Below are 11,303 nucleotides of genomic sequence, written 5' to 3'. Positions count from 1 at the left end.
TTCTTCCAGCCCAGCACTTCTCATGATGTACTCTGCATATAAATTAAATAAGCAGGGTGACAGTATACAGCCTTGACGTACTCCTTTTCCTATTTGGAACCAGTCTGTTGTTCCATGTCCAGTTCTAACAGTTGCTTGCTGACCTGCATACAGGTTTCTCAAGAGGCAGGTCAGGCGGTCTGGTACTATCATATTTCCTAATTGATAGGCATTTAGGCTCGTTTGATTTGATTATTATTTTTTAAATTAAAAAATTTTGTGATAACCACATGGCATAAAATTTACACTCTTGACCATTTATTTTTTTGTTTTAATTATTTTTTTAAATTGAAGGATATATAGTTCATGTCAATGTTATGTAAGTTACAGGTGTATGACAGTGATTCACAATTTTTAAAGGTTATAGTCCATTTATAGTTACTATAGAATATTGGCTATATCCCCTAGGCTGTATAGGCTCCTTTTATTTAAAAAAGTTATAAATAATATCATGACAAGTATATTTTTTAAAGCTGATTCCATTTTGGATGGTTTATTAGGATGTAAATCTTTAGAAGTGGAATTAGAGTATCAAATTATATCAACAGTAAGATTTTTTAATATCTTATTTTTAGTTGATCATTTTTATTTTTGACTGCCTCGGGTCTTCGTTGCGACACATTGGTCTTCTCTAGCTGCTGTGAGCTACTCTTCATTACTGTGCCTGGGTTTCTCACTGTGGTGGCTTCTCTTGTTGCAGACCATAGGTTCTAGGACATGTGGTCTCAGTAGTCATGGGGCATGGGCTTAGTCACCTCGAGGCATGTGGAATCTTCCCAGACCAGGGAGCAAACCTGTGCCCCCTGTGTGGGCAGGTGAATTCTTAACCACTGGACCACCAGGGAAGTCCTAATATCCTATTTTTAAAATAATATTTATAAAATTAATAATGTACTGAATAAAATTAAGGCCTGATCTTAATAATTTGATACATACACCTACAGGCTTCTCTGATACTAAACAAACCTCTTGGATTTAGCAGAGCGTCAAAGACAGGGAGGGAAGTGCAAAAACTTTATAGTGAAAAAAAAGGGGGATAGTTTCAGGTGTGCCCTAGACTGGAGGTTGGTGGCAGAGGAAAGATAAAGGAAATGAGTATGGTAATTTTTTTCCTGTTTCCATATAGTGCTATCCAGAATCTCCCAATATTATGTTGAACAGTGGTGGTGTGAGTAAGCATTTTCTCAGTCCTGTTTTCAGAGAGAAGATGACAGAGGACTTCATATCCCATCTTAAATCCACAAAAATGTCCTTCTTGTTGTGACTGCAAATGGCCCTGGTTTCCCTCTGTGTTCTCTGGGCACTCTGAACTTCCTCTGCCGATTCTTCCTCTTACTCTGGACTGCCGTGTTGGTACTTCTGGTCTTCCTTTGACCTTGATTCTGTATCATCGTTCCCTCCTCACTCCCTGTTCTGTAGATGATCTCCTCTGTCTCCACAGCTCTAGATATTTTATATGTCCTGATGTCTTCCAAATTTAATCCACTATCCACTACCTTTTATATATCCACATACCCTCTTGTCATTCATCTCCCCTGCTCATCTATCAGGAGTTCAAACTCTTCCCCATATTAATCCATTATGCACCCTTCCCCAGTTCCCCAAGTCAGAAATGGAGGGTCATCCTTGATTTTATTCTTTCTTGTATTTCCAGGATCCAGCCCAACACTGAAGCGTCATGATTTCACCGCCAAAAGTAGCTAGATCATTTCTCTTTCCTGCTTCCATCCTAGCTCAGGTCGTGTTCCCCACACACCTCGGCCACTGCTTTGTTTGCTTCTGTTTCTGTCTGTCTTCAACCTGTTCTCCTCATGGCCACTAGAGTGATCCATTCAACCTAAGTTAAATCATTCCCCTCCACTTGCTTAAAATACTCAAATGAATTCTCATTGAACTTATAATTTTAAGAAAAAAACAGATTAAGCTAGACATACTGGCTTCATCTGCACATACGTAGCTCCCAGCCTCAACTTGTGTGACTCACAGCATGAGTAACACCAGCACTGACTCTCTGTCAGTCCTTGAATATACACTTTTGTGCCTTTGAAGATGCTGTGTCTTCTCTCTGGAGAGCTCTTTTTTCAACTCCCTGAGTAGCTCTCAGCCATCTGGTCTCAGCTTACATGTCTTTCAGAGAGACCCTGTGACCAACCAAACTAAGTATTGGATTGGCTGAAAAGTTCATTCAAGTTTTTTGTAAGATGGTGTGAAAAAACCCTAACGATTTTTTTTTGCAAATCCAGTAGTTGCTTGCTCCTCCCTCATTATTCTCTATTTCAGATTATAGCTTCCTTGGGGCATGCATCAGTTTGTGATTATTTTCCTTATCTCTTTACTGATCTTCAGGCTCCATGAAAGGAGGCAATCATGTCCATTTTGTTCATGGTGGTTTCCCAGCATCTAGCTCAATGCTTGCATCAATAAATAATACAACATAAATCAAGAAGAGAAGTAAGGAAGACAGAGTCCCAGGCACAACAAGCATAAATGAGGTTGGTTTTTGCTGAGAGGCTTTGGGCTGTTCCTAGAAAGGGGTTCAGGTTGTACTGACCAAATGACCTCAGGTTGTAAGGGCTTCAGCAGCAGGACAGAGGCCAACTATACAAACTGACTCCATGGGATAGCTAGGTGGTGGTGCTATGACAGCTGTGACCACATCATACTTTGACAAGTGGAAGGTGTGTTATTGTTAGATTTGAAAAGTAGGAGGCGGTGAGAGGCGGGTAGCTAGAGCAATTCCATAAATCAATCATGGCCCATCAGTGGAACCGGGAACATGCCTGAAATCACTCATACTCTCCTCCAGCAGCGTGTCTTTGGCATAACTCTACTCTAAGTGATGACTCCAAACTGAGTCCTGTTTGTAACTACCAACTGTGGTGCAGTGGTAAAGAATACACCTGCCAATGCAGGAGATGCTGGAGACGTGGGTTCTATCCCTGGGTTGGGAAGATCCCCTGGAGAAAAAAATGGCAAACCATCCCAATATTGTTGCCTTGAAAATTCCATGGACAGAGGAGGGAGCCTGGCAGGTTGCAGAATATGGGGTCATAAAGAGTCAGACCCAACTATGCATGTGTACATTTGAGACGGGAGACATTTTGCTTGAAATCTGTTTGAAGATAGCTCCTCATCAAAGTGGAGATGCAAAGACAGGACAAGGTGTTGTCTGGACAGAGATGTTAAAAATCCAGTGCCTCTATGGAGAGGGTATGGAGGCAATAAATAGGCTTGTTTGAATCTAAAAATCCTTTCAGTTCTGAGTCAGTGGTGCTAACAGTTTGGTCAGATAGGGTATAGACTGAGGGATCTATGGTTTGTGAGATCCAAGCTCATCTTATCACCTAAAATAGGGAGAGTGAAGGAGGGAGGAAGGAGTATATAGGGGAGGAGACAAAGTGAGATAAGAGAGGGAATAAGAGTCTGGCTTATTCCTTGTAAATAAGGCTCATTTCCCAAGACCCTGGCTTGTTGGGAAAATTACTCATGCTCATCTGAAGAAACTGTATTGGAATTGCTTCCTTGGAGGCTTCCCCAAACTGATAAATAGACCTGACACAGCCTGACCTAGGCCCTTCCTTCCTGATGCTCAGGCATCAGCCCTGTTTCCCCAGCCTCGTTGGAGCACCTACAGCCTTATATTCTGTCTCCTGTATTAGAGGACCAAAGTTCCAGGTACGAGTTCCCTTGCTTTTCATTTTACCCTGTTCCAGCCCCGAGTCCTACAGTTTTACTTAAGATCCTTTATGTCCTGACTGTGAGTTTTCATAGCAGAAACATTGGCAGCACGACCAGTGAACTCTGAGACCAGAGCAGGGGATAAGGACGACCCCCTCATTCTCTCTCTCCCTCTCTTTCTCTCCTGTTTTAAAATCTTCTTCCTTCTCCATTTGCTGTCTCCTACAAGCATAGACACTTTGGAAAGTCTTCATATACTCTAATCCCTTCATGTTTGTTGATAGTTTAGTCACTAAGTCATGTCTGACTCTTTTGTGACCCTGTGGACTGTAGCCTGTCAGGCTCCTCAGTCCAGGGGATTTCCCAGGCAAGAATACTGGTGTGGGTTGCCATTTCTTTCTCCAGGGGATCTTCCTGCCCCAGGGATCAAACATGTGTCTTCTACATTAGCAGGCAGATTCTTTACCGCTGGGCCACCTAGGAAGCCCTTAATCCCTTCATATTTTAAAGTAATTAACAATCCTTCCAATCTTAATGCTCTGTAGTTTTCAACATTCTATCTCATGCTCTGTTGCATGTCATTCTTCAATCTGAAAGGGTTTATGAGTGAGATGAAAAGGGTTTATGAGTGAGATGAAAGGGCTTATGAGTGAGTGAAAAGGCTCAGAGAGGTTGTGTGCTGTCCTCTAGGTCACACAGCTGGGGAGCAACACAAGAGGTACTAACGGCCAGGTTTTCAAAATTCAGTTTGGAGCCCTTTTCCAAATCATGCCTACATTCTTTCTGCTGAGTCACACTGCAGAGGGATTTGTGTGTTTAAGGCCATCTCAGTTCCATTCAGTTCAGTCGCTCAGTCGTGTTCAACTCTTTGTGACCCCATGGACTGCAGCACACCAGGCTTTCCTGTCCATCACCAACTCCCTGGGCTTGCTCAAACTCATGTCCATTGAGTCAGTGATGCCATCCAACCATCTTATCCTCAGTCGTCCCCTTCTCCTCCCATCTTTAATCTTTCCCAGCATCAGAGTCTTTTCAAATGAGTCAGTTCTTCTCATCAGGTGGCCGCAGTATTGGAGCTTCAGCTTCAACATCAGCCCTTCCAATGAATATTCAGGACTGATTTCCTTTAGGATGGACTGATTTGATTTCCTTGCAGTCCAAGGGACTCTCGAGTCTTCTCCAACACCGCAGTTTAAAAGCATCAATTCTTGGTACTCTTTTTCTTTACAGTCCATCTCTCACATCCATACATGACTACTGGAAAAAATCATATTTTTGACTATACAGACTTTTGTCGGCAAAGTAAGGTCTCTCCTTTTTAGTATGCTGTCTAGGTTGGTCATAGCTTTTCTTTCAAGGAGCAAGCGTCTTTTAATTTCATGGCTGCAGTCACCATCTGCAGTGATTTTGGAGCCCAAGAAAATAAAGTTTGTCATGTTTCTCTTGTCTCCCCATCTATTTGCCATGAAGTGATGGGACCGGATGCCATGATCTTAGTTTTTTGAATGTTGGGTTTCAATCCAACTTTTTCACTCTTCCTCTTTCCGTTTCATCAAGAGGCTCTTCAGTTCCTCTTTGCTTCCATCTGGCCACTGACTTTTACAGGCTCAGAGCAGTTTTTTCCAAAATGTGGAATCAAAATCACAGGGTGATTGCTAAAAAAGAACTTGATTCTCAGAACAGACCTACTGAATCATCTCAAGAAAGGGCATGTGTACTTCCTTTATAATTTATGTTTTAAAATTTTTTTGGTCACACTGTGGAGGCATGTGGGATCTTAGTTCCCCCACCAGGGGTCAAACCCATGCCCCCTGTGTTAGAAGCACGAAGTCTTTAACCCCTGGACTGCCAGGGAAGTCCCTGAACCTGTTTTGTTATTTTTTTAAATGAGAATTGCAGGTGATTCTGATGCGTGTCAAAGTGTGGGGGACACTTGCCTTGAGGACAAGAAAGTAGATGGGCCAGTGTCCTGGAGTGTCCTCTGGCTTTTCCCAGTCCATTACCTACCTCCCACCCATACTTCTTTCAGGAGAGCTCTCAGCGCCAGGACCCAGCTAGTTAGAGAAGGGGCTCAGCCAGTGCTGAGCACTTGATTTATTTCCTTGTTTCTCTTCCTCATAACAGCAACACTGAGCAGGTATTGCTAGTGTCAAGTAGGGGTAAACTGCAGATTTTCTATATTATTGTGTAAGAGCAAACTGAAATTTTAATTTATCAGTTGTTACAAACTTTCCATATATAAATGAAAAAATTTAAACATCATTATTTATGATAGATTCAGAGTTTTCCACTGATTTAATGGATTATATACTTTAAAAAATAACTTTATTGAGATATAAACCAATACCCCTAAAATTCACCCATTTATTTACCATATGTAAAGTAGATGGCAAGTGGGAATTTGCTGTGTGACACAGAGAACTCAGCCTAGTGCTTTGTGACAACCTGGAGGGGTGGGAGATGCGAGGGGAGTTCAAGAGGTGGGGGGGAACATATGTATGCCTGTGACTGATTTATGTTGATGATGTATTTTTAAATTTTTTTACTGTGGTAAAACTCACGTAGTATAAATCATACTATATTAATCATATTTAACTGTACAGTTCAGTGGCACTAAGTACATTCACATTGCTGTGCAACTCTCACTACCATTTATCTCCTGAATTTTTCACCTTCCTGACCTGAAAGTCTGTCCCCTGTAAGCACTCACTTCCCATTCCCAATCTCCACCTCCCCATCCCCTCAATCCCTTGCATCTACCAGTGTACTTTCTGACACTATGAATTTGCCTTTTCTAAGTGTCTCATGTAAGTAGAATCAAACAGTATTTGTCTGCACTTAATGTATATTGGAAAGCATCAAATTCACCCATTTAAAGCACACAATTGAATGGTTTTAATATATTTACAGAATTATACAACCATCATCACAATCTAACTTGAGAACATTTTCATCACTCCCATAGCCGTTCAGTCACTCCTATTTCTCTCTTGCTGGAAACCACAAGTCTCTTTCTGTTCCTGTGTACTTAGTCCCTTAGTCGTGTCCTACTTTCTGTGACCCCAGGAACTGTAGACCACCAGGCTCCTCTGCTCATGAAATTTTCCAGGGAAGAACACTGGAGTGGGTTGCCATTTCCTAGGTATTCTGTAATTTTTAAGGAAAACCTCTAATGTTGAATGTTTATGTTGTTTCTACATTTTTACTCTTGTTAACAAGGCTCTGATGAACCTGTAAGATAGTACAGTTTTTTACATTTTGTCTGATTATATATGGATGTGAGAGTTGGACTGTGAAGAAAGCTGAGCGCTGAAGAATTGATGCCTTTGAACTGTGGTGTTGGAGAAGACTCTGGAGAGTCCCTTGGACTGCAAGGAGCTCCAACCAGTCCATTCTGAAGGAGATCAGCCCTGGGATTTCTTTGGAAGGAATGATGCTAAAGCTGAAACTCCAGTACTTTGGCCACCTGATGCGAAGAGTTGACTCATTGGAAAAGACTCTGATGCTGGGAGGGATTGGGGGTAGGAGGAGAAGGGGAAGACAGAGGATGAGATGGCTGGATGGCATCACTGACTCAATGGACATGAGTCTGAGTGAACTCCAGGAGATGGTGATGGACAGGGAGGCCCGGAGTGCTACGATTCATGGGGTCGCAAAGAGTCGGACACGACTGAGCAACTGAACTGAACTGAACTGATTCTTAAGATGAACTTCTAGTACTAGAATTTTTTTTAGTAAAAAGCATGTCCTTTCTGTTTATTTCCAAAGTTACAAAATGACAGAGTTGAGCATGTATTTTTCTCTTGTTTGGTATACATGAAAAAATACTCAGTTATATGGAGAAAATATTTTTCAAGAACAACAGTGTGTGTGTGTGAATACGGATCTTTATAGCATGTGTCTATGATCTTCAAGAAATATAAAATTAAATTTATAAAAAAGTGGAAGACCAAGGACAAGCAGTCTGACATTTGCTTCAACGTTTGGCACTATTATAATAATTTCTAGCATAAAAATCAGAAGTTCTTGGATCTCAAGTATCTTCAATAACTGTCAGTATAATTTATGACTATTATCCTTGCTTCCCTGAGACCTTTCTTGGCTCTGTTTCTAAAGTTCTGTCTAGCTCCACTGAATGTTCACTCCAGCACCAGTACCACACTGCTTTTCTGTTTGACAGAAAAAATGTTCTCTTTCTAGCATTCTTCTCGACATTGTCCAAATTTATTTTTAAAATATTTTTATTTATTTCTTTGGCTGTGCTGGGACTTAGTTGTGGCATGTGGGATCTAGTTTCCTGAACAGGGATCCAACTGCATTGGGAGCTCAGAGTCTTAGGTCCATCTCTGAGCTGGACCACCAGGGAAGTCCCTCATGTTTATTTTTAGATGAAACTTTAAATAGTCATTGTTTCCAGGAAGTCCTGTTATGATTTTGACTTGGATAGGTTAAATAAATCTTAGATTAATTCAGGAGAATACACACATGTGCAATACTTCATCTTTATATCAAAAAATTAGTGAGTTTATCCATTTATTATTTAAATAGAGAAATGGAGAATTGGAAAGTGAAAGTCATGTCTGACTCCTTTTGACCCCATGGACTGCCCATAGAATTCTCCAGGCAAGAATGCTGGAGTGGGTTGCCATTCCCTTCTCCAGGGGAAGAATTGGAAGGTCCTGCTCAATTCTTATTAACATCTTAAAGCTTAGATTATTTTGTTGATAATGTCATTGTTCACACTGTATTCTCACCAGATAACTGTTTACCTATATATAATAACAGTAATAGGCAATATTTATTGTATGTCCACTACATGCTAATACTTTGTGTTCAGCACTTTATTCCTTAATTTTACCCTTACCACAACTCATTATTTACAGGGGATTGCTAGTGTGAAAGAGCTCAGGTAACTGGCCTGGGGTTTCATAGTGAGTGACAAAGCTCAGATAATGAGTTCCAGCATCTGAAATATTCATCTTAAGTCTTAATAACTGCACTCTAGGTGGACTTACTGGGCCCACTGTTAGTTTTGAGGTCTATTCATTCATTGCGTGATTGGCCACTTTACTGACGCTGATTTTTATTTCCAATGACATTTCAGTTGATTGTCTTAGATTTCCCCAATACATCATCCTATCAATGAAAATGATAATTTTTCCTTCTCCTTTCCAATATTTTTACTCTCTCCCTTTGTCCAGTTGTATAATAATCATTTCTTATAGTGCATAAGAAAGAAAGAAAGTAAAGTCACTCAGTCATGTCCGACTCTTTGCTACCCCATGAACTGTAGCCTACCAGGCTCCTCCGTCCATGGGATTTTCCAGGCAAGAGTTCTGGAGTGGGTTGCCATTGCCTTCTCCAGGGGATCTTCCCAACCCAGGGACTGAACCCAGGTCTCCCGCATTGCAGGTAGAGGCTTTACTGTCTGAGCCCACCAGGGAAGCCCTTTTTATAGTGCATAACCTGTTTTAAATATTATTTTAAAATCTGTTCATCTTTGCACAGTGGCAGTATCATTGCCAATGAGGTTTATTTGAGGCCCAATTATTGTTAACTAAACATCTACTCAATATCATGATGTATTAACCTTTAAGCACTTCAAGAATGTGGTAAGATGGTAGAATTTAAAATAAGACATAGACATTATTCCTGTAATATTGAGTATGGCAGATAAGAAGTATAGCAGACCATACGACCCAGTAATCCCACTGCTGGGCATACACCCCAAGGAAACCAGAATTGAAAGAGACATGTGTACCCCAGTGTTCATCACAGCACTGTTTACAATAGCTAGGACATGGAAGCAACCTAGATGTCCATTGGCAGATGAATGGAAAAGAAAGCTGTAGTACATATACACAATGGAATATTACTCAGCTATTAAAAAGAATGCATTTGAATCAGTTCTGATGAGATGGATGAAACTGGAGCCTATTATACAGAGTGAAGTAAGTCAGAAAGAAAAATACCAATACAGTATATTAATGCATATATATGGAGTTTAGGAAGATGGTAATGATGACCCTATATGTGAGACAGCAAAAGAGACACAGAGATAAAGAACAGACTTTTGGACTCTGTGGGAGAAGACGAGGGTGGGATGATGTGAGAGAATAGCATTTTTTAATATAAATTTATTTATTTTAATTGGAGGTTAATTACTTTATAATATTGTATTGGTTTTGCCATACATCAACATGAATCTGCCACAGGTGTACAAGTATAACATTGAAACATGTATATTACCATATGTGAAATAGATCGCCAGTCCAGGTTTGATGCATGAGACAGGGCGCATAGAGCCGGTGTACTGGGATGACCCTGAGGGATGAAATGGGGAGGGGTTTTCAGGATGGGGAACACATGTACACCCATGGCTGATTTATGTCAATGTATGGCAAAAACCACTACAATATTGTAAACTAATTAGCCTCCAATTAAAGTAAATAAATTAATTAAAAAAAAAAGAAGTATGGCAGAGAAGAAGTCAATCCTGAAGGAAATCAGTCCTGAATGTTCACTGGAAGGACTGATGCTGAAGCTGAAGCTCCAATACTTTGGCCACCTGATCCAAAGAACTGACTCATTGGAAAAGACCCTGATGCTGGGAAAGATTGAAGGCGAGAGGAGAAGGGGACAACAGAGGATGAGATGGTTGGATGGCATCACTGACTGGATGGACATGAGTTTGAGTAAGCTCTGGGAGTTGGTGATGGACAGGGAAGCCTTGAGTGCTGCAATCCATGGGGTCACAAAGAGTCAGACATGACTGAGTGACTGAACTGAACTGAACTGAGAGAAGTTGCTGGAATGACTAGAAGTTACACATTGTCCATGTTGTATGTTTATGCCTGTTATTACTTTGTTGAAAATCTGTATTAAAATATTATAAAATTTAATTCAAGATATTTTAATGCCAAGAGAATAGTTGATCTTGTGTATGTGAATGCCCTTGTTTAACAGAAGTAACAGTAACCAAACATTTGTTGGTGATGATGTTGCAGACAGTTGGAGAAATGCATGGAGGCAACCAGAGTGGAGTCTCAGAGTTCCTCCTCCTGGGGATCTCAGAGAATCCTGAGCAGCAGCGGGTCCTGTTTTGGATGTTCCTGTCCATGTGTCTGGTCACAGTGGTGGGAAATGTGCTCATCATTCTGGCCATTGGCTCTGACTCCCGCCTGCACACTCCCATGTACTTCTTCCTGGCCAACCTCTGCTTCACAGACCTCTTCTTCGTCACCAAGAGAATCCCCAAGATGGTGGTAAACCTTCAGTCTCAGAACAAAGCCATCTCATATGGAGGGTGTGTGACTCAGCTCTATTTCCTGGTCTCCTTGGTGGCTCTGGACAACCTCATCCTGGCCACGATGGCATATGACCGCTGTGTGGTCATCTGCCGCCCCCTCCACTACACCACGGCCATGAGCCCTGGGCTCTCATTTCACTCCTCACCTTGTGTTGGGCCCTCTCTGTCCTCTGTGGCCTCATCACACCCTCCTCATGACCAAGGTGAACTTCTGAGGTCCTGGAGGATCCGCTACATCTTCTGTGAGATGGACGTCCTACTGAGGCTCGCCTGTTCT

At 41.4% G+C, this 11,303-nt stretch overlaps 1 pseudogene; it reads left to right on the top strand.

Annotated features, from left to right (window-relative positions):
* Nucleotides 1-10,703: 10,703 nt before the first annotated feature.
* Nucleotides 10,704-11,303, top strand: part of LOC104994069 — an 842-nt pseudogene continuing 242 nt past the window's right edge.

Source organism: Bison bison, unplaced genomic scaffold, assembly GCF_000754665.1.
Source record: "Bison bison bison isolate TAMUID 2011002044 unplaced genomic scaffold, Bison_UMD1.0 scf7180017864249, whole genome shotgun sequence".
Taxonomy (NCBI): Eukaryota; Metazoa; Chordata; class Mammalia; order Artiodactyla; family Bovidae; genus Bison; species Bison bison.
The sequence above is the reverse complement of the archived record's forward strand: the minus strand, read 5'-3'. Positions and strand labels throughout refer to the sequence as shown.